This window comes from Jaculus jaculus, chromosome 14 (genome assembly GCF_020740685.1).
Source record: "Jaculus jaculus isolate mJacJac1 chromosome 14, mJacJac1.mat.Y.cur, whole genome shotgun sequence".
NCBI classification, from domain to species: domain Eukaryota; kingdom Metazoa; phylum Chordata; class Mammalia; order Rodentia; family Dipodidae; genus Jaculus; species Jaculus jaculus.
This window is the reverse complement of record NC_059115.1, coordinates 33,175,613-33,180,305: the sequence shown is the minus strand read 5'-3', so window position 1 is coordinate 33,180,305 and position 4,693 is coordinate 33,175,613. Positions and strand designations below refer to the sequence as shown.

General features: G+C 43.1%; 1 pseudogene; it reads left to right on the top strand.

Annotated features, from left to right (window-relative positions):
- Positions 1-4,000: 4,000 nt before the first annotated feature.
- LOC123455007 lies at positions 4,001-4,190 on the top strand (annotated as a pseudogene).
- Positions 4,191-4,693: the final 503 nt, after the last annotated feature.

The following is a 4,693-nucleotide window of genomic DNA, read 5'->3' as shown; positions in this document are numbered from 1 at the left end:
TGTAGAGCTCGGGAGGTGGCTTAGGGGTAAAATACTTGTCCTGCAAGCACAAGGACCTGAATCCTGTCCCCCTCCAAAACACACATAAAAGCCCAGAATGGTGGCATGCACCTATAATCCCAATGCTGGGGAGGAAGAGACAAGAGACTCCCTGAGACTTGTTGGCTAGCTTTAGCCAAATCAGTGACCTCTGGATTCAGTGACAGATCCTGTCTCAGAAAAATAAGATGGATAGGGCTGAGGAGATATCTCAGTGGTTAAAGGCACTGCTTGCAAAACCTGACTTCCCAGGTTCAATTTTCCAGTACCCACATAAACTTAAATGCACAGTGTGGTGTTTGCAATTGAAGTTTGTTAATAGCAGCAAGAGGCCCTGGTATACACATTTTCTCTGTCTGTCTCTCTCCCTGTCTCTTTTCCTCTCTCTCCCTCCCTCTGTCTCCTTGTAAATAAATAAAAATACTTTTTAACAAAGAAGATGGAGGGGCTGGAGAGATGGCTTAGCGGTTAAGTGCTTGTCTATGAAACCTAAGGACCCCGGTTCAAGGCTCGATTCTCCAGGACTCATATTAGCCAGAAGTACAAGGGGACACACACATCTGTAGTTCATTTGCAGTGGCTAGAGATCCTGGCATGCCCATTCTCTCTCTCTCTATCCCTCTCTGCCTAGTTCTCTCTGTTGCTCTCAAATAAATAAATGAAAAAATATATATATCTAAAAAAATAAGATGGAGGGCTGGAGATATGGCTTAGTAGCATCTGCTGGCAAAGCCAAAGGACTCAGGTTTGAGTACCACATAAATCCAAATGCACAAGGTGACACATGTGTCTAGAGTTTGTTTGCAGTGGCTAGAGGCCCTGGTGTGCCCATTTTCTTTCTAGCTGCCTCTTTCTCTGTCACTCTTTCTCAAATAAATTTTGTAAATTATTTAATTAATTAATTTTTTTTTAATTTGAGAGCGACAGACACAGAGAGAAAGACAGAAAGCGGGAGAGAGAGAGAATGGGCACGCCAGGGCTTCCAGCCTCTGCAAACGAACTCCAGACACATGCGCCCCCTTGTGCATCTGGATAACGTGGGACCTGGGGAACCGAGCCTTGAACTGGGGTACTTAGGCTTCACAGGCAAGCACTTAACCGCTAAGCCATCTCTCCAGCCCTAATTTTTAAAATATAAGGTGGAGTGCTATTAAGGAAGACACCCAACATCGACCTCTGGCCTCCACAGGCACATGCACACACATGCAGCCACACCCACATACACAAGTGTGCCCACATGTATCCAAACATGCATACATATAAGCATGTATACACCACACACACACACACACACACACACACACACACACACACACACACGAGAAAAATAGCAAAAGGATGCATAAAACAGGAAAGTGGAATGAAGACAATGGTGGGGGAGGGCACAAGAGAAGGGAGAAGGGGAGGGTGAGAAAATAGGGAATAAGGGAAACAAAAACAAATCTTGCCTGTATAATAGGAGGGGAAATGATGACATCAAGCTAGGAGAGAGAGTAGGTGGAAAGAAAGTATGCAATGGAGAAGGGGGAGGGGAGGGAAAAAGAGAGGGTAGAGGGACAGGATTATGATCATGGTATACTGTCTATATCAAATTTTGTTTGAAAAATGTCTTAATGAGGAGCTGGAGATATGGCTTAGTAGCTAAAGGCACTTGCTTGAAATCTGCCATAATGAAATCGAATTCTTTATATGCTAACAAAAATGAAGTCTTTTTAAAAGAAAATAAAAGGCCACTATGATCAGATGTCATGTATGTGACACAAAAATTATATATCCATACATCTACATGATGTCTATAATCATAACTATGCAAAATTAATATATACATAAGGGTACTAACCAGATAACGATACAGTAATTGAAAACAAAGTAAATAGAAGGAAGGTGGCAATCTAATAAAATTTTATTTCTATTTCTGCTACTATAATATGATTTGAGCAGGAGTTTAAAAAAGAATTCAAATGCTTTTTGTTAATGCTGCTGTCATTTTGTGCTAACCTTCCAGGAGATTCCCTACTTCTCAGACCAATAGTTTCCAAGGACAAAAGCAGAGGGTTGACAGAGGGGATCCATGAGTGCCATGCCACCCAGACCCCTGCAAGGCATGCTTTGTTATAGTTTTCTTTATTTTTTTTAATTTATCTGTTTCAGACAAGGGGGGAGCATGGGCACGCAAGGGCCTTTAGCCTCTACAAACAAACTCCAGATGTATGTGTCACCTTGTGCATCTGGTGTAAGTTTCAGGAGTGACCAAGACCACACAAACCACTCTGAGGCAAAGATAGAAGCTTTCGTTCAGAAAAAAACATGAGCTGCCAGGACTGACTCTTAAGAGCAGAGCACAGCCAACCTGAGATTCCAAATATACTGGGCTTTATAGGGCTCTTCAGATGGGGGAAGGTGAGGAAGGGAAAAGTTGAATTAAAAAAAAAAAAAGGTTTTTTAGGGGAGATCTAAAATAGCCAGGGTGTGACACCAGAACAGTGACTAGGTGACTTACAAGATAAGGAAGCAGGAAATCATGACCTAGGGGGCATTGTTAGGCAAGGAAGGGATAATGGCTGGGTAGTTTCTTGAGGAATGTGGATGACCCACTTCCTTACATCTGTCACCATCCTGCTGCCCTTGGTGACTCCGTTTTGGGAACCCATCCTGACCTAATATCTGGCTTACACAGATACTAAGGAATTGAACCTGGGTCCTTTGGCTTCACAGGCAAGCACCTTAATTGCTAAACCATCTCTCTATCCCTATGTCAAGTTGGAGCAGGTTCCAAGATGGAGTCACTGGGGATGACAAAATGGTAATGTGGCCTTACCTGGAAAATACAAGAACGAAGCTGACAACATTCCTCAGAAACCAACTGACCCATTGTTTTCTCTTACCCTTAATCTATAGTTTGCCGCTTACCTCATCTCAAGAGCCACATGACCTCTGTTTTGGTGACACACCTTAAACTGCCTGACCATAGTCTTGTGATTAACAGAATAATTTCCCTGAAGAAACTCCCCTACCTAACTTCACAAACAAGCACCCCCATTCCCCTATCCCCCCACCCAGCAGAAAGGCCGTATAAAACCTAACCATGGCCAGACATGGTGGTGCACGCCTTTAATCCCAGCACTCAGGAGGCAGAGGTGAGAGGATTACTGTGAGTGAGTTCAAGGCCATACTGAGATTACATAGTGAATTCCAGGTCAGCCTGGGCTACAGCAAGACCCTACCTCGGGTGGGGGGGGGGGGGCGGAGAATCACCTAACTTTTGCAAACCCAAGGATGCTGTACTCTTCTCTTACAAGGCAGACTGGCAGCTTGTGTCTTTCCTGAATAAAACTTCTACTTTCCTTCTAAGTGGCCTTGCATGGTCCAATTCACAAACCTTACACCCTCTTATAGTTTTCTTTTGTTGCCTGTGCTTCAGTACTAAAGATCTCACTATCACAAATGTCCCATGTGTGAGTTATTGAGTGCATCCAGCTATAACTCATCTCAAGTGTGGCCGTGAGCCATAGAGAACTAACACACCCTGAAGGGTGGACCCTCCCTCATTGCTCTTTATCCAATGACCCCATACCTTCCCTGGATTTGGACAACTCTGAAGGACCATCTCAGGGTCAGAACTTCGCATAGGACTGACACCTTTCCCCAGTTCAGTTGAACTCATGTCCTTGCTGACAGCAATCTCAGAGACTTGTACATACACTTTCAATATGAAGCCTGTTCTCTTCAGTGTAGAATAATTGATAATTGATATACCCAATGAGAGGGAGTTGCCATTTCTTAAGGTTGGATTTCTGTTCCATCATTGACCTTTCTAACAAAGCAAAATAACCCTGTAACCAAAGCCTGACAGCCAGTGGGGAAAGCACACAGCAGCAAGAGACCAATGCAAGAAATGCGTAATTTCATTCCTTTGTCCTATCTCCTAGAACATATTAAGCCTGCAGAAGATGTCTTGAGAAAGGCTATACTTTCAGGGACATTTCTATCATTTATTACTACAGGAGTTTCATTGACCTTATGAGACACTTAAATCCATTAAGAGGAGTTACAGTATCATTTCCTGAGCATGAAGCCACCCATGGTGTTGTTTTGCTACGATACTATTTGCCATTGATGATCCTTCAAAGAGAAGATGCCAACTGAGTAGTTTCTGTTAAGCTTGGGGGGAGAGAAATTTCTTAGGAATCATCAGCATTACTGGATCATAATCTTGTCTGGAACAGGACAAGGTTGTCCACTCTCCTTCATTACAGTGCTTTAAGTCTTATCTAGAGCAGTAAGGGAAAAAAAATAAAAGGTATAAAAATGGGAAAAGAAGGGCTGGAGAGATGGCTTAGCGGTTAAGCGCTCACCTGTGAAGCCTAAGGACCCCAGTTCAAGGCTCGGTTCCCCAGGTCCCACGTTAGCCAGATGCACAAGGGGGCGCACGCGTCTGGAGTTCGTTTGCAGAGGCTGGAAGCCCTGGCGCACCCATTCTCTCTCTCTCCCTCTATCTGTCTTTCTCTCTGTGTCTGTCGCTCTCAAATAAATAAATTTAAAAAAAAATTAAAAAAAAATGGGAAAAGAAGAAGTCAAATTATCCCTATTTTCAGATGACACAATGCTATTCTTTTTTTAACATTTATTTAGCTACTCATTCATTTTTTTTTGA